Here is a 19,928-nt window from a genome sequence, read left to right on the forward strand (position 1 = left end):
GGTACTAGCCCGACCATCTCGGGAACGATTTATATAGCCACATGAAACCTTCAGGCCATTCCTCCCTCCCCACTCCCAATTTCCATGAGGAGCATGGGGTCGCCAGAGCCTCTGCTGTTAATGAAACAGGATTCGTCACGGATAGGTGAGGTTGACAATTGGGTTTCAAGAAGCTACATATTGTGCTGGCAACCTGAATAGGTTGCGCTACACAACCCCTTGAATCTGGTGTTTTGGTCGCCTCTTACGACAGGCATACCTACCGTGGGTATATTCTAACCCCGTGACCCGCTGGGGACCAGATCGTTATCCTGGTCATTTCAGTATACTTACTTGTGGGTCTATCTCTTCTTCTTTGTTAGCTTTACAGTTATTACTGTCACCCTTAAAATAACAATGAAAACTTTTCAAATAACAGAGTTTCGTCAAAGTCAGAACAGCCCGGAAGGCTGTTGATATGACACAGATTTCTGCTGCACCATAGTCATAAGAAAAAAGTGGTGGGAGCCGTGAACGTGGAGGTGTCCCCCTCGCTCTGCTTCCAAACTGCATTGTCGACTGGAATACTTTATTGGCCGGAGCGTATCCATCCATTCGCAAAATATGACCTAGACAGCAAAGCCTTTGGGGTTTTAATCGCCGTGCTTTCTTCATAACTGCAAGAAGCTCATACAGCTCATACAACCCTCTTCTAAACTCGGCACCACGGATAGGGCCATAAATCTTAGGAATAACTTTTCTCTCGAACACTCCAAGAGCCATCTCATCTTCTCTCGACACCGTACATGAGTCCGAGCCATACAACAGTACAAGTATGATGAGCGACTGGTAGAGCGTGTATTCTGTCCATCGAGAGGGGACTTTAATTTCAATTACCTACTTAGTTCAAAGTAGCATTTATTGGCAACAGAGAACCACTTGAATGATTATTATATATTTGGACGATAATCCATCTTCTGGTGTCAAACTTTTTCATTCCAAATGAGTTGGGTAGTCGTTGAAGAAAATAGAGTCAAGACAAATGCCGGAAGACTGGAAGTGGAAAAATATAGAAGACAGGACCAGGAGCCAGAAGGCAGTTAGAAAGAGGAGGAAAAAGCGGAAAGCAAGCGCGAAAAAAGGAAGGTAAGGAGGAAAAAGTGAAAAGAAAGTAAATGAAAAGGGACAAAAAAAAGTTGTCAAGAGATAGCGGAGGTAATAATAGAATTATGCAGAAAGGATGAGGACGAAAGAAAAGAAAGTGGGAAAGGCAAGAAGGAAACTAAAAAAAATTAACAAAACGTTGTAGAGTACGAGCAAAAAGAAGACAAATGAGTAGAAGAAAACCAAGAAGAATAGTAAGGCTAAAAGCGTATGCACACTGCAAGAGCCAGATTGAGATAAATCTGCATATGGAGATACAATCTGGGGGATTGCATTATTTTTATGTTTGACTGCTTACTTAGCTAAGTCATATTATTTTAATGGACGAAGACCGCCATGGTGTGGCCTAGGTTCAAGTCACGGAAAAAGCAGCATCAAAGTATAAGAAATTGTTCAATTAGTTTTTGTAAGCGGTATCAACCCTCAGCATTGATTTAGTAAGCACTCCGAGTATATTTCTGCTATGAAAAGCTTCTTAACGAAAACGCATCTGCTTCAGAAACGGATTAGAACATGTGGATCTCGTTCGGCGTATTTGTAGAAAAAATTAAATGGTAGCACGACGTAACTTGGAAGAGAAGCTTGACCTTAAGCTCCTCAGAGGTGTATCGCGCCGTGTACTTATTTTTTATGAAAGCTCTGCGGCTCAAAAAGTGTTACTTTCGGCACAAGGGGAAGAAGTTGGAGACCTCTTGTAAGGCGAATCCAGACTTGATTATCCTTGGTATTGCCAATTGGCAGCTGAAAAAGTTTTTGCGCTTTTTAGCGAGACAAGCAAATGGCTAGCCGCCTACTACTGATGAAAACACTAAGCATCGGCATGGTTTTCGGTCTGGTTTAAGGCTATCACTTTTGTTTCAATTTCAATATACTTACTCACTAAATATTAATTTTTAATGAACCTCAAAACTAATCTACTTCTTGCATATTTACCCATTCATACATATTCTAGTTCAATTCAACTCTTTCATTTTACCCAAATGAATGCTTCCAAATTTTATTTGACTTCTGAAACTTCAGCAATTTTAATTGGATTCGTCGGACGATGTTGTTGCTGCTGCCTGCTGGTTGCCGGCAATAAAGCAATAACATTAACTACTACAAAAACAACTACATACGACAGGCCATCAAAAAAGTAGTTAGCCAAGTGAAAACTAGTTTTTGTTTATTTTTGTTATTTTCTTTTCTATTTTCTTTTTCATGCAACACGAAGCAATCTAATAATCTTAAGTGAAGGTACAAAGAAAAAAGAAAAAACAACATATAAAGCCAAAATCAGCGAAGGGTAAAAATTGCGGAAAATGGTGAAAAATTGAGAAATTAAAGAAACGAAACAACTAGAAAAAAGAGAAGACAATCACGCACAGAAAATCGAAACTTTATTAGAAGTTTGAAAGAAAGCGGGAAAATGTATTGGTTTGAAGTTAAAAACAAAGTTAGTTACTGAAGAAAATGTAAAATGGAAATGCTAAAAATAAATAGCGGGATATAAAATTGGGTATTGATCGAACAGAGGAAGAACTATGGAAAGTTTATTGTAAAATTGGTGCAAATGGCATACACGAGATACACAATGTTCTGCCCGAATTTGGATATTCGACCGCAAAAAAAGGGGTATCATCCAGAACGAAGTAAAATAAAGAAAACTCGCAAAAAAATAAAATTTCGGAAACTTGTGTACTGAATATTCCATACAAACAGGTATTTTACTAGATGCTATGATTTTTTCTGGAAGCGGAAATTTCGAGACCCGAGAAATCGAGATTCTTCTCGTAATACTCGTAAATCCCGCTATCTTCTCGACATTCAATTAAGTCGCTGTTTTAGTTGCATTCCATGTATTCCGGTGTCTTTTATTTACTGTTTTGAGGAAATTTTCGCTTTTGTTCCAGATGAAATCATAAGCTCTATATCGCGAGCTTTGCAAGTGTTTCAAGACTCGGGAATATCGGGAGAAGCCGAGACTCGCGAGAAATTATTTTCGAACAAACTCGATAATTCGTAAGCATTCATTTTTACGGATTCTTTATGCGCCTCTTTTTCTAGCTCTTTATTCTACCATCCCCCTGCCATATTCTTACCCGTCATAACTTTTCCCATTTCCAGTCCCACTTTCACTCTCGAATCTACCCTTAATCTAACTCCAACTACCATTCACACCCAAGCTAACTACTTCACTTGAAAGATATCAATTCCCATGTATTTTTTCCATCTCGTTTTTACTCTCTGACCTATTCGTATTCAGTTCTAACTCTCACTTATACTTTTACTCCAACTCCAACTCCCAGAGCTTTGAACCGCTATGAAAAACACATGCCCTTATTCGTGGGCGTGGCATCGTCTACTTTTACATGTCCCACTTTCACTCTCGAATCCACACTTAATCCAACTCCAACTACCATTCACACCCAAGCTAACTACTTCACTTGAGAGATATTCATTCCCATGTATTTTTTCCCTCTCGTTTCTACTCTCTGACCTATTCGTTTACCCTATCCATTCTAACTCTCACTTACATTCTTACTTCACACTCTTACACCAATTTCAACTCCAGAGCTTTGTGGAATTGTCTACTTTTACATGAACCGTATCTTTAGCGCTGCATGAGCTGATGAATCGCAACAAATGTGAACTACACCATTTCGACGGAGCTCAGTAATTGTTTCGATTATGTTTTCACACAATTAGTTCTTCAAACTCTACCGCTAGCCTAGCTAAACCTATAACTTTTATACCTGAAAACTCGCTTCCAGTCGAGTGTCAATCCCGACAGCCTTAAAGATATAGCATATAATTAAATATACAAATCATAGAAAAGAGAGATGTGGTATGCCACAGTTCGGGCGTTATTTCTTTGGCACTTTGAGTCGCGGTTATAAACGACCTGCTGCAGGATCTGATTATCTGGCTACCCTTGTCAAAGGTAAATTCATAAATGTACTGTTGGATGTTTCACAAAGATACTTGAATATCGCGACCTGGTGATCTAAACAAAAACCGAGTGGTTTTTTTCACGCGGAGGAACACGGTAACTGAATTCAAGCCGACCTCATCTTATCAACAATTTACATGGTGGCCTTTTCAATTTTTCACAAAATTGGAGGGACGTGTCCTACATTTTTTATGGTCACTCCAAACGGCAACTAGAAGGAGACGGATTTTCACATAACAACTTTTCATGGCAGAAATACACTCATCTTCCAATCAAAACAACTTTTTTTTCTTAAGATTCGATGTTGCTTTTACCGGGACTTGAGAGTGGCTGCAAAATTTCTAACATCTTGTGCAAATTATGCGAGGTTAAACTCACAAAGTTGCTCATATTATTAAAGATACTTGGGCATAGTAAATGGCCACTACCTTCTGGGCAGGCTTTTAAGTAAGCCTAATCAGTAATAGCAGCAGGAAGTAACGGTTGAGCAAGTTAGTGCTCGTGTCAATCGCTCGTCAATCGCAAGGTCCATGCTCCAGCTACTAGAGACGAAAGAGTGCACAGATATCGAGGCAGCAGTTATAAAACTTCTAATAGTTTCAATGAAGACGCAGTTTTTCGATAACACAAGCCGTGGTTACTAATTGTGGTTTTTCCGTTTGGTCGGCAAAGTAATTCTGCTAAAACTATGGGCACATTAAGTATATGTGAGCTTTTGACGGGTCAGGTAAACCTAGCTTAACCTACCGGCACTTGAACAAAAGATATACGATGTGATAGCACTCTACCACTACACGATCGCGACCGACGGTCTTGCGGAGTGTTATCGATGTTGATGGTCCTTCGCTGGATGCAGATCCCGTACGTTCCGGTACTAAGCCCGACCATCTCGGGAACGATTTGTTATGACCACATGCGACATTCTAGGCCATACCGCCCTCCCACCCCTAGATAGCACTTGTGAAGTAGCTTTGGCCACAAGAGACTTTTGCAGTCCGCTGGCCACTTGCTCTCCGTTTCTCTACAGGAGGGCCACGATTCAGCGAAGCAGATGCACAACCTCTTGTCAAGTGCACCCATCCATGATAGTTGGAATATTAATAGGACACTGCCCAACGGAAGTCAATATGGTGCGGCTTTATATTCTGTGTAGATTTCATTAATTTATTAATCTTATAATCATTATCATTTGCATTAACAGCATATAGGCGACAACTGAAAAACAGGTATTAGCTGGCATTACCAGTACATATTTTAATGCCACCCAAAGGAACTGCTGTAACTCCAAATTTCTTGCAATAATGTAATTGCATTTGCATTACCAGTATTTATAGCCTGCTGTAAACTGCAGTTACTTTACTTTGCATTACTATTATATATTTTGTATTGCAAGTATTAGAAATATTTTTTTTATTTAATATATTGTAACAAATTTTCGGAGTTCCTGATAATTATGCGCCTTCTGCTAACGTTCGAATAGCTAAGCTGTCGAATAAATAACTTCAATAGTCAGTATTGGGACTAGTACTTCACAAATTCCATTATACTTCACTATTAGCATGTTCAAATCAGACTGATTAGTTCTTCCTCAGTTTGCGCTGATTTTATACTCTCTGTTGCCTTGTTCGCACATTTCTCCTAAGATCTAGACTTTTCACGACATTGGAACAGATGTATCTCATACTTGGTTATTTAGCTATGCGTGCGTGTATATGTGTGAGTAACAACTTCTGCTCTTAGCTGATGACTACATATGTGTATTTGAGAAAATCTCTTCACTTCGAGCTGCTGGTTATGTATGTAGAATATTATTCGTTGCCTTGTACATATGTAGGTATGGCTGCTTGCTGTTTTTGTTGTTGTGATTATTTACCAACAGCATAGTGATGCCCGTATTCGCGACAATATGATACTGGTATAATTTACTGAAAACTGCAAATTGTTTTTTTTTTTGCATCAAATGCTTTCAGAAAAAAACTAATTAGAGTAAAATGAAAAAGTCAAAATATGCAGTGGATTTTTAATTACCACCAAATTTTGAGAAGCGTTATCCCTTACTGGAAATAGTAACAAAATGTTTCCGAAAATTTTATTGGCTACTGAAAACATTAAACAAGAAAACAAGAAAAACTATTTTGGAGAACACACATTGTGGCTGAAAACATACCTTAACGCATTGCAAATACTTATCAATAATAAAGCAGTAAAAATCCTTTACCGAATTTTTTTAAAAAGATTTAAAATTGACCATACCAAATGATGGTATCACTATTATAGGTAATGCTTATAGCCCACGTGAAAGTAAAGATACGTATCTCTAGATATGTAGAGCAATATTTTATATTTTTTCGTGGTATATATGTAAGTATGTATTTTATAACAACAATAAACCACAAACCACTTCATTATGATGTTGTTCTACTTGTATTGTTAAAATGTCAGAATGTTGTATGGTATGTGAAGCGAATAACAGATATACCATGCATACAAATACAACACATTTATGTTACTTGGAGACCTCAAAAAAATCATGTTGTACAAAAGAACGAAAGACCGAAATGTACAACTTGATGCGCAATATTCTTGTGCTGTCACAAAGCATAGAACAGGTTGGTCTGGTATAAAGCCAACTGACTGACTGGTTTGTTAATCGATTTGCAATGTAAGCAAAAAGCAATAACTAAGCGATTGAATCGTATTATTGTATTATGTGGCAGAAATTGAGCAATCTTATTTTTAAAACATCGCGCATATCCTTTTTGGGAAATGCACTCATTTCAATTCCCCTCATACCTTCTCAAGTTTCATCACCTTTTCCTACACCTACTTTCCTTCCCCTCCCACACACTCTTTCTTCTTTCCTCTGCTCCTTCTCTTTCGCTTGAATACGATTTATGGCAATATTTTCAAATGGGATTCAAGCGGTCGATAAGCGCAATACAAAGTTGTTTAGCTTCAAAGCACCCGCAACCCAATTGTCAACCTCACCTACGCGAGGGGAATCCTCTTACATATATGAATGTATCATACACATATTTAGCAGGCGAGGCTCGGGCGACCCCAAGTTCCTCATGGAACTAGGGGCGGGGAGGGCGGAATTGCCTGGAAGGTTTAATGTGGTAATATTAATCGTTACCGAGACGGTCGGGCTAGTACCTTAAAGGTGCTTTGTTACCGAAACGTACCGGATCTATATCCGGCAAAGTACCATCGACATCGATACACTTCCCAAAGTCTTCGGGGAATGTCTTTATCGTTAATACAACATCAACAACAGTTTTTCAAATAATAAGCTTGTCAAGGAACTACCCCTATACCGAATTTCAAGCAAATCGCACTATACACTATTTTTTTAGAATACATTGATCTCTCGTCCACTTCCCGGAATAAAAAGTTACTCAAATATTATGTTGTACCGAGTTTTAAGCAATTCGCACCATAAATTGAATTTTTTGGAAAAGGTAGGCCCCTGTTCCACTTTCCGGACTAAAATGTGAATCTAAAGTATCTCGTAACCAAAGCAGTAGAAACCCTGGAAGAGAATAGCTTAAGCTGCAACCGTGTTTACTTTTATATTGACAGTCAAGCAGCAATAAAGGCAACAATCTCGCATAGCACAGCATTTAAATGCGTGTTAGAGTGTAAGCAGTCCCTGGAGAGAATCGGGACAGGGAGAAGCGTACATCTATATTGGGTCGCAGGGCATATGGGAATAGATGGGAATGAAAAATCGGATGAACTAGCTAAAAAGGGCGCATCCCTTGAAGCTTGCTCCGTAGATGTCCCAATTGGAATGGGCGAGATTAAGCGAAGGTGAGAGGTGCACATGATCGACCAAGTGGGAAAGGCGTGGGTTCAAGCGCGGGGCTGTAAAGTGTCGAAGATTATGTGTAAGTCTTACAACCTTAGACTAACACAGTTGCTTCTATCATTAAAAAGAGAGGACTGTAGACTCATGACGGGTATTCTGACTGGACACTGCCTTCTGGCGTCACATGCCTTTAAATTAGGCTTCGTCAGTGATAGCAGATGTAAGAAGTGCGGGTTGCAAGAGGAAACGAACGAACACGTTGTGTGCTCGTACCCTGCACTTGCCAGGTTAAGACTCCAGCTATTAGGAGTGATACAGCTGTCAGATCTAGAAGCAGCAAGTGGTTTAAGTCCTAGGAAGCTTCTATTTTTTGCCAAGGGGACGGAGTTATTGTATGGCTTTTGATAGGGTTTTTCAGTTTGGTCGTTAAAACAAACTTCTGGTAACACTACGGGCTCAATCAGTCTATGTGAGGTCCTCATGGACCGGCCAGTTCAACCTAACCTAACCTAAAGTATCTCAAATCCCCTTGAAGGCACGCTGAGTGCGATATCGAATATTTTTTCTTGGAAGTGTTTTTTTATTTTGTTTTTTTAATCACAGTAACAAACAAATTTTGTAATATTTTTAAAAATGGGTGTGGCAAAGCCGTTGAAGATGGAGGTTGTCCAAACTATTTTATATATTTATACATTGTGAAAAGAAATGGAATCGGTTGGCGGCCACGCCCATATTAAAAAAATCGATATCGAAATTTTGAATGGTGTAAAATATGCGGTCATTCATTACCAAAGACCGAAAAATTTATGAAATTTGATATTTAACCCACATGACTTTATAACATAAAATAGAAACTTGGCGAAATTTTGAAAAAGGGGACCGCCTACATTTACGAAAATTAAAAAAGATATTGTAAACTGTTGTATATTAGAGCTCACGTTGCGTATTTAATGTTTCCTTTCGCCCGAACTTATACTTCCTTACCCGTCTTTTTTTTTAATATTTTTCGTTGTTTTTTTTACTGGGTAATGTTATGTTAAGCCGGTCCGTGAGGACCTTACCTAAACTGAAAGAGTCCGTGGTGTACCGCAACTTTTATTACCGCCGAAACTGAAAAAACCCTATCAAATACTAGGACCTCTTCTATCGAATACTAGGTCCTCTTGGCAAATACTAGAAGCTTTCTGGAACCTATGCCACTTGCTGTTTCTACAACTGACAGTGGTAACACTTCTAATAACTGGACTCTTAGCACGTGCATAAAACATGCTAGATCGTTTCATCCTCCAACTCGCACTTCCTACATCTGCTATCACTGGTCAAGCCTAATTTAACGTCATGTGCAGCCAGCGTCTAGTAAGAAAACTCGTCATGAAAATACAGTCCTCTCTTTTTAATGATAGAAGTAACTTTCACTTAATATATATAAAAAAATGTTACTATGTGCTTAATTTAATCGAGATTTAGTGAAGTTAATTATAAAAATTTGGTATACAAATATTGAGCAATAACTTTTAAAGTAATAAAATAAATAAAGGCATTTTTTGGGCATAGATTACCCTAATATGGACGTTTGATTTAATATAAAAAAATATTAAAAGCAATTAAATATCAAATAATTTGATAAACATCTGCGATATTACTTAATTAGATTAAATAAATGCTCAAAATTCTACAAATAAACAAACAAATTAATCTCGCTTAACTCACCTCCATAATTTGCTGCTGCGCCAAGTGCTACATTACTTTTGAAAACAAAATCCTTTAATCTCTGTAGCAGCAACAATTTCCACTTCAACTGCTAAGCCGCTTGGCTAACTGACTTACTGACGAACACGCAAGTTTGAAAGACAAACATACAAACACTCTAAATTGAGTATATTTGTTAGAATAGCCACAAGCTCACTTTATTCGATAGCAACCACAAATGTCGTTGAAGACTTTAGAGCTCTTCAAAAAAATTAAAAATTTAACAAATACAAGTAGATACTTAAGACGCCTCCTGGCGGCAACAGATTATCAGAAAAGTGTTTACCGATTAGAAATGTGTTATGATGTTGATGATGATTATCAAGGCGAAAAGCAATAAATTGCACAAACACAAACAAATGCTTGCAAAACGTTTAAATGAGTTTACTCATATGTTACTTGATTATGCTTCATTCAAAAAATATATGGGGTATTCCATCCCATTTCGACCAATTTTGAACCCGACCCCTTTAGAATTGGGTGAAAGGTTTTCTTCTTTTTCTAGCTTACGAAAGACGTTTTTCAGAATTTTTTCAAATTTTTTCATCCAACTCAAAAAAAGTTATGAATTTAAAAAAAAAAAACATCGTTTTTGTTTTCAAAATGCTATGACTTTCTCAAAAATTGACCGTTTGGGATCTTTTTTTTTTAATTTGTTTTTAAATGTACTTTTCGGAAAAAATACAAAAAAATGTTTAAAGTTTTTTTTTTTGTAATTTTTCAGTTTTTCGAGATTTTTCGAATTTCGCCATTTTTTTTTTTTTTTTTCTCATAAAAAACTTTAATCAATTCTGCGATCATCCCCACTAATCCCGGAGTGGGTCGATTATTTTTTTTTTTTTATTTCATTGAAAAAAAAAAACTTTAAACATTTTTTTGTATTTTTTCCGAAAAGTACATTTAAAAACAAATTAAAAAAAAAGATCCCAAACAGTCAATTTTTGAAAAAGTTATAGCATTTTGAAAACAAAAACGGTGTTTTTTTAAAAATTCATAACTTTTTTTGAGTTGGATGAAAAAATTTGAAAAAATTCTGAAAAACGTCTTTCGTAAGCTAGAAAAAGAAGAAAAACTTTCAGCCAATTCTAAAGGGGTCGAGTTCAAAATTGGTCGAAATGGGATGGAATACCCCATATACATATATCTACATTCGCTTGTAAATATGTTGTTTGCTTGTGTGCAAGTGTTAAAGACCGTCGATAAAAATTCAACAAAGCAGGTCAACAGGTTTAAAGGAAAAACGCATAAAAAACGTTTATTTATTTTCTATGCAAGCATAGCTGCTGCTTGCTAAATGTTGCATTCTATGTATGTATGTGTAAGTAGGTACCGGTTGCGCCTGAGCACCTGTGCATTCGCATTTGTTTCACTTTAACAGATACTGCCACGCAGTTCAATTCATTGGGCACGCACTTGTTGCACTTTTAAGGTTGCACGATAAAAAAAGATATTTAAAAAATATATCAAAACAATATATGTATATATATACAAACCACTATGAATATTTTCGCAAAGAAAAATAAAATCATTTTTAGCACATGCGCAATCACATAAAAATGAATTCTTTTCACCGTTGAATTAAAACAGCAAAACCTTTTCTGTTTTAACACTTTTGAGCGCAAATAATTTTTGTTGCTTGCTGTCGACTTTTAAAGCTTGGAATTTCACTTGTTTTATATTTTTTCTCCTCTGTTTCATATACAAGTAAAAATATAGAAAAAGCAGGCAATAACCTTTAGCAAGGAATAAAGTAAAGCACAATCACACGCACACGTCTATAAACCGTCTCTTTACTGTTGTTGTTATACCGTTTACCGTCAATGTATACTCCGATAGGTCTGCTCACCAACTGAATTTGACACAGCGTATTATTGAGCTGGCAACCCACCATTTGCTTAATTCATCCGCCACGCAAAAGTCTGCTCTATTAGTGTGCAATAGTATGAGTAGTTGCATGTGTATGTGTATTAGGGTGTTCGTAATTTCACATGTAATTTCTTTCGCTGTCACACTCACCGCTTGCGCAGTAGGTGAACATTTTTCTTAGCTGATAGCGAAGATTCTTAGATGTCACTAAAAAATTGCAAAAAATATTTTCTTTTCGGCTACCAGAAGGTTAAATTACTATAGGCTCAGGGAAAGGTGAGGAAAGGCACCCCCTGCTTTGGTTTGTGTTAATGAACGAGCTGCTTCAGGACCTTGAGGATGGGATCTGCCAAGTGGTGGCTTATGCCAATGACCTGGGAATTCTTGTCAGAGGTATATTCTGAAAATACTGACGGACGTTGTACTGTGTTACCTTTTTTCAGGGCCAGGTCTACCAAAACTCTCAGCCCTAGCAAAACGTAGCTCGTTTTGTTTACGCAAATGTACAAGATTCCCGAATTCAGATCATTATATCTTGGTGAAGCCCTACTGGTGCTATATGACAGAGTTAAGTACCTTGGGACCATTCATAACAGCAAGCTATTTTCATCCCAGGCAGAAGAGACTACTGTTCGCCGGTTTCTGCTGCTGTTGTCACATTCATCACTTATAATCCCGCAATGGATGAATGGAGTGGGGAATTAGAATGGCTCACGGATTGATCTGGGATGCACGGGTGGATTGTGTTAGATGGTATGATATTCGCCACTTGAACTGTTATAGAATTTGACGTCTACTTAGATAATTAGGCGGCTATCAAGCCGTTAAGCTTTGCCAACATGAGTCGAGCTTATTATTAAGTTCTTATAAAATCATAATAGCACCGGTTATTTGCGAACCATTTTTTTTTTTTTGTTAACTGCAGAATATTTAGGGTACTCCAAATAAATTTGTTTCAAAAATCGCATGCATATGTACATATGAATAGCTGCGAAATCAATTTAAACTGTTGGTTCTTTCGATTGAGTACCTATTTACATATTTATGGATTAACTAAAACTTTAGAAAACAATAGAAAAAAATGCAACTAGCGTCACAAAGGACACCCTAATAAATGATTGCTTGGTTGGCTAAAACTGGACGTAATTACCTTGCGTGCACATACAAACACACACACGTGCCACTATTATATATCAAGTTCCTCGCAGCAAACACATACTAATGCACAGAGACTGAGATTCATGCTGCCGACAGCGCTGTCAGCGAAGATGCTGAAGTTAGCGTAGACATCACATTGAAGTCTTTCGTTTTTGTGCTCGTAGAGTCACTGTTTTTAAGTGTAAAGTAGGGAGAGGTTTTACTTACAATTTTATTGTAAATATAAAATACTCGCAGTCATCTTAACACAAAACAAGTGATTTTGAGATACTCAGCGTAATATTTTTTATTTAGTTAAATGGTTGCGAAAGAGATAAATTAATTTAAAATGCCTAGTCTTTTCATGGGTTAATTAAAGTTAAAGTGGTGAGTTTAGAAGAGCACGAATATTAAATGACGAGAGCAAAGTAATAAATACATATAAACAAGCTGTTGAAGTGAATTGCGCATGCGTAAATCGTAACTTGTTTTTAAATAAATCGTCCTCATATATTTTTTTCATCCATTGACCCGTCGGGTGTAGATTGAAATTATAAAGCAAAAAAAAAGTACATATATTAAGCAATATTTATGTTAAGTGATATCTAACACATAGGCATGTATAATTTAAATACAGTGCTGTGCAGCATTATAAATCCACTTCTAATTTGGTATTATTAATATTTGGGGTGTCGCTTAACTACCTATGAAAAAATATGTAGTTTGGAAGTGTAAATCTCATACATTTAACCACTTAATTTCCTTTGATACGCACCTGCCTACGTTGGAGTATTTAGAAGGGTAGTCCCTCAACTCGAGCTTAACTGTAACTTATGAGATGTAGCGTTTGGGATATCGAGTTCATTATATATGCAGTTATTTCCTAGCGATTTACAGCGTTTTCTCCTTGGCAAAATTACTTGCTATACTTCGGTTAACACATTGCAGCTATTGGTCCTACAAGTCCTTGAAACTGGCTTGCAACTTTCTGCCAACCCCCAAATTTTTCGGTAAAATTTTACAACATTTGGGTGCATTTATGTTTGATGCTTAGTGGTAGCTGTTAGTGAAGCTTCTAAATGGAAACTCCGGTTCATGTTGAGGCAGTGTAGAAAGCGTAATTCTATTAGTAAATCCTTCAGGTTTTATGAAATTCTGCAGTATAGCAGTGGTACGACAAGATGATTGAGAAATGCGCAGTCATAGTTACATCTGAAAGATTGCGCTTACAAAGCATACGTGATGGCCCTGTGAAGAATACCTCGTATATGTCATGCATGATACGCTTGTTGATGCCAAGATTTACAACAAGAAATGATCCATGGTGGAACAACAAACCAAAATTTGTGCTGAAATAGCTCCAATTTTCAGAATAATCTCGAATTTATTCTTACCTGAATTTATCCTATTTAAATACTCTGAAATAGTTCGAAAATGATCTCGAACTGGTGTTAAATATGCCTTAAATAATACTGAAAGAGATCCCGCTATAGTCCAATTCCGAAACTGTTCAAAAATACTAGAAATGATCTCGCGACGATTACAAAATAGTCCCAAACCGATTTCGAAATTACCCGAAATTAGTCCTTAAATAAAGCCCAAACAATATAAAACTAAGTCCGCAATGATTCCTTAGACTATTTCAGTATTATCCTGAAATAGTCCTAACGTTTTCCTAAAACGAGTTGCGGAATGATTTCGAAATAATCTACTCCGAACTATTCCGAAATAGTCTCAGTTTACACCAAAATCATCCTCAGATGATCCCGACCCAATCTCGGAATAATTCCGCAATATTTCGAAGATCAACAATAAAATAGTCCCGACATGACTTTAAAACAATCTGGAAATCCTTCGAAATCATCCCGAACGCAATACCGGAAATAGTACGAAAAAAGCCCTGAAACAATTTTGAAAACAGCTCGAAATGGCGCGGAGATAATCAAAGAAAAAATACCGAGAGTATTCCGTAGCCGTTTGAAAATAGTTCTAAAATGATCCCTAAAATAGATCTTGTTATAGACAAGAGATAATCCACTGATTGTTTTCAAACGATATAAAATATTATCGAAACTATTCAGAACTATCCCGAAAACATTGCCGAACCTGTTACCGAAAAGTCTCGAGCGCGCTTCATACTTTTCCAAAACTGACTTGGCTTTAATCCGTTTGGTTTAAATAAAATCTATATGTGGCACGATGTACCCCCGAAGAGATTTGACCCAGCTTCTCTTCGAACATGCGTCGTGCTCCTTTTAATTGTCCACACAAATTGTCGGTACGGGACTTACATGTTTTATGCCGACTCTGAACGGCATCTGCGAGGCAGATGAATTTTCACTGAGAACATTCGGAATGTTTTCCAAATCACTTCCGAGGGGCGACCCTGATTTAGAAAAATGTTTTTCTAATTGAAAAAACATCTTTCTAAATTTTTATACTTTGCCCGGGAGTTGAGCCAAGGACGCTAGGTTTGGTAGGCGGAGTACGCTCCGTCATTGATCTATGCCAAAAATACTCAGATTTATAGTGATGTAAGAACACTGTTGGGGGCGTATAAGGTAACTTCTTTATGAGAGTCGTGGGATGTCCACCACCATTTATTAAAATTTCATCAAAATATCTGTCGAGCTGTTCTGGCATGATTGATTAAAAAAAAAAAAACAGTTAAAAGATAATTATAAAAATTGGTTTTTCGTAAGGGCCATGGCACCCCCACGCCCCTTTCCCTTGATTCATTTCACTGTCTCGAACTTATCCTTGTTTCCAATATTTTTTTTTTGTCATTCAGTCTTGATTTATCTGAAACGCATACCTTTTGGTCATGACAAAAAAGCAAACCTACATATTTAGAACCTCTGCCCTCTTGTCGATTTTTCTTTATACTAAAACGACCACTGCCTACTTTGTCAGGAGGAGACCTTTCATCTTCATACGCTATCTGCTTCGCTTCACCACACAAGCTTACCCAACCACAACAACAAAACTAATTTCTATTAAATCATAATTAAAATTCAAGTAAAAATAGCGTGCCCCATAAAAATATTTTTAAATTATGTATACGGAACCCAAATGGAGAAAAAACCAACAACAAATGATAAGCAAAAAAACAGAATCAAAACGTCGTAAAAAAGAATGAGGGTCACGTTAAAAGTCGCCAATGCTGCAAAATTAACCACAAGCTCACTTAAAGGCGTTACCCATACATACAAGCATACATACAAAGGTGGATTTATGAAAAGGTAATTTATGCGCTGTGATTTAATATTGAGTAAAACGAAAAAAAAAAACTATCATAAGCAAACAAAGAAAAGAACAGAATTAGCAAGTAAGGAAGGCTAAGTTCGGGTGTAACCGAATATTACATACTCAGCTGAGAGCTTTGGAGACAAAGTAAGGGAAAATCACCATGTAGGAAAATGAACCTAGGGTAACCCTGGAATGTGTTTGTACGACATGGGTATCAAAGGGAAGGTATTAAAGAGTATTTTAAAAGAGAGTGAGCCTTAGTTCTATGGGTGGGCGCCTTTTCGAGATATCGCCATAAAGGTGGACCAGAGGTGATTCTAGAACGCGTTTGTACGATATGGGTATCAAATGAAAGGAGTTAATGATTATTTAAAAGGGAGTGGACCTTAGTTCTATAGGTGGACGCGTTTTCGAGATATCGACATAAAGGAGGCCCAGGGGTGACTCTAGAATGTGTTTGTACGATATGGGTATCAAATGAGAGGTACTAATGAGTATTTTAAAAGGGAGTGGGCCTTAGTTCTACAAGTGGACGCCTTTTCGAGATATCGTTATAAAGGTGGACCAGGGGTGACTCTATAATGTGTTTGTACGATATGGGTATCAAATGAAAGGTGGTAATGAGTATTTTAAAAGGGAGTGGTCATAGTCGGATTTTACCCATTTTTAATGCTAAGATAAAGTGAGTTCAGATAAGTACGCGAACTAAGTTTAGTAAAGATATGAAGATTTTTGCTCAAGCTATCATGTTAACGGCCGAGCGGAGGGACAGACGGTCGACTGTGTATGAAAACTGGGCGTGACTTCAACCGATTTCGCCGTTTTTCACAGAAAACAGTTATCGTCATAGAATCTATGCCTCTACCAAATTTCACAAGGATTGGTAAATCTTTGTTCGACTTATGGCATTAAAAGTATTCTATACAAATTAAATGAAAAAGGGCGGGGCCACTTTTCTTTTATTTTTGTATGTTGTTGCACCATTTCATTACTGGAGTTGAATGCTGATATAATTTACTTATATACTGTAAAGGTATTCAGTTTTTGTTAAAATTTGACTTTTAAAAAAATTTTTTTTTTTAAAGTGGGCGTGTTTTTCATCCGATTTTTCTTCAGCACGCATACAGTAATAGCAGTAACGTTCCTGCCAAATTTTATCATGATATCTTCAACGACTGTCAAATTACAGCTTACAAAACTTTTAAATTACCTCCTTTTAAAAGTGGGCGGTGCCACGCCCATTGTCCAAAATTTTACTAATTTTCTATTCTTCGTCATAAATTCAACTCACCTACCAAGTTTCATCGCATTATCCGTCTTTGGTAATGGGTTATCGCACTTTTTCGGTTTTGCGAAATTTTCGATATCGAAAAAGTGGGCGTGGTTATAGTCCGATAACGTTCAATTTAAATAGCGATCTGAGATGAGTGCCCAGGAATTTACATACCAAACTTCATCAAGATACCTGAAAATTTACTCAAGTTATCGTGTTAACGGACAGACGGACGGACGGACGGACATGGCTCAATCAAATTTTTTTTCGATACTGATGATTTCGATATATGGAAGTCTATATCTATCTCAATTCTTTTATACCTGTACAACCAACCGTTATCCAATCAATGTTAATATACGCTGTGAGCTCTGCTCAGCAGAGTATAAAAAAAAACATAAAATGGAAGAAATATTCAAGTCGCGGTGAAGCGTTCATAGAGTGCGTGCTATAAGAAACGAAAAAAAAGCTGCTGACTAGAATTTAAATGCCAACTTAGCTACGTCGTATTTGAATAGTGGTTGTGGGACAAAGCTGACGGCTGTGATGGGGCTTAGGAAAGGTGCGCTATTGATATACCAACAACAACAATCAAAAATCAGGTAAATTATTCACTGTATGTGAAGAGCGCAGACGTAAAAGTAAAAAACGAGACGCAGCTGAAATCAGTCACAATCAAATGCCGGGTTTATGGAGGGATAGTTGAAAAACGAGTTGTTAGCTGAGCGAAAAAGTGCTATTCCAACTCTTCGAGCTTAGCTTTAGAGGAGAAGCTACAAGAGCTAATGTTGATTTCTAAATTATGGAAAGTTGGTATTGCTGCGTTGATAGCAAGGAAGTATTTACACTACTCTTTTTATGTGCATATTTAATCGCGGGTATAACACCACTGTTACCACTTTGAGTCATTTGAACCAAAAATGGATTTTTTTGTTTTTGATTATCTGGTCTGTTCTCCTCTAGCTTCCTCCTTTTCATTTATGTGCTTGGAAATACTTAAAAAGGCGAGAGGACGAAGTATCTTTCTTTTAAATAGGTGGCAACCTTCTAAAATGCTTTTGAAGGGCAAAACCTAGTTAAGAGTACAAGGCATGGAACAATCGAGCTGTTTTGAGACAGTTAGGGATATGATCTTACTAAATAAAAATAATGAAAGCAATTTGGTTTGAATTTTGCCAAAACCGTATTTCATTTCATAAAAATATTGGCATTAACCGTAATTTTTTTACAAATTTCAAATAGGTGGCAGGCAAAATATTCTGACTGGGAACACTTTAATAGAAAACTGTAGTATCCCGTCTACATATATAAAAAGTAGTGTACATTTTGATTGTCAGTCTATAACTCGAGAACGGATAGAAAGATTGCCATGAAATTTTTAGGAAAGATACAGGAAGGAGAGATGATGGTTTGTTGATTTTGAAATACCAAATCGGTTTAGCCATTCTTGAGGTATGATTTTTTTTTTAGAAAAAATTCAAAATTTAAAATTTGGTATATAAATTTGCCTATATTAGTATTTACGATCCTTTTTTCCGGGAAGTTAACCAGAGACGGACTGGAACTGGGATTAGAACTAGGACCGGGACTGAGACTCGGAGTGGGACCGGGACTGGGACTGGAACAAAATACATACCACCCTCTGGGACAGGCAATAAGGGATGAAGAAGAATGAGAAGAAGGTGAGAGAAGAGAAAAGAGCGAAGTAGAAGGATACTGAGAAAGAAATAGAATGAGACGAATATGGAGATAGATGAAGCGAAAAAGACGGAAGGATTAGTGAATAAAAGGATCAGGAAAAAGTGCAGAGGGGTGGTGTAGGGCAGAGTTAGAAAAAAGCTTATTAAAAAATGCAGATATGCCAAATTTAGGGCAGAACAACGTCTGCTAGGTCTGCTAGTCTTTATGTAAAACATTTCCCTAATACATTGAGCTGCTTTCGAGATAGTTACCGATATACGAAAAAATAAATATATTGTGACGAATATTAGTAACACTAAGGCATACTATCATCTCTAAGCCGATACCAAGCAGTCACTTGTATCTACATAAACAAATCAATAATTATGTCTACACATATCTACATACAAGAAGCGGAGAGATATGCACAAACACATGCATATACCTGAGATACTCACAAAAGTATGCAATCACCGGTGGAAGTATCACTCAAATATACACGCGCATATAGCTATGCGAGAAGCTATAAACATGCATTTGTAGTTTATAGCTGGTGAGTTTATAGCTGGTAAACAAGTAGTAAATTCTAGAAGAAGAAACGCCTAGAAGTATGCGAACGACACAGCAGAGAGTATAAAAGGAGCAAAAGCTGAGTAAGCAGAGTCAGTTTGATATTTAAGCACGCTATTGGTTGCGAAGTATAAGTGTTATTGTACTTTCAAAGTAGTCTAATAAAGACCATTTTGCATTATTGAATATTGGAGTTATTTATTCAATAGTTTAGCGATACGAACGTTAGTAGAAGGTGGCGCATAAGCGGAATTGCACTAAATTCGTTACAATATGTAATATTGCCTATAACCCGGGGTGGGCGTGAGCTTAGCACCTGCTAAGCGACCATATATGTATAGGATAAGTGAGAGCACAATGGTCACTTCGTCGAAATCAAGCTCTTTTAGTTTGATTTCGATAGTGCAACAGTAAGGAAGTGTCGCACGCGCGCTTAAAACAGAGTAGCAAAGAATGCGTGTGACACATACTCACCGTCCAAGCATTGAAATCAAACTAAATAAATAATTGACTTTCGT

At 37.1% G+C, this 19,928-nt stretch overlaps 1 protein-coding gene across 3 annotated transcripts in view; it reads right to left on the reverse strand.

The window, feature by feature from the left end:
* The window catches only part of mgl (megalin), an 822,751-nt gene that overhangs the window by 787,733 nt on the left and 15,090 nt on the right, over nt 1–19,928 (reverse strand). Inside the window, exon 1 of one of the 3 annotated variants that reach the window (XM_067784872.1) lies at nt 11,129–12,601. The exons of the other annotated variants lie outside the window; for them this stretch is intronic. The gene's annotated coding sequence lies outside the window, so the exon portion shown is untranslated. Of the gene's footprint in view, nt 1–11,128; nt 12,602–19,928 lie in introns of those variants that run through there. 3 annotated transcript variants of the gene reach the window in all.

Source organism: Eurosta solidaginis, chromosome 4, assembly GCF_040869045.1.
Source record: "Eurosta solidaginis isolate ZX-2024a chromosome 4, ASM4086904v1, whole genome shotgun sequence".
Lineage (NCBI taxonomy): Eukaryota > Metazoa > Arthropoda > Insecta > Diptera > Tephritidae > Eurosta > Eurosta solidaginis.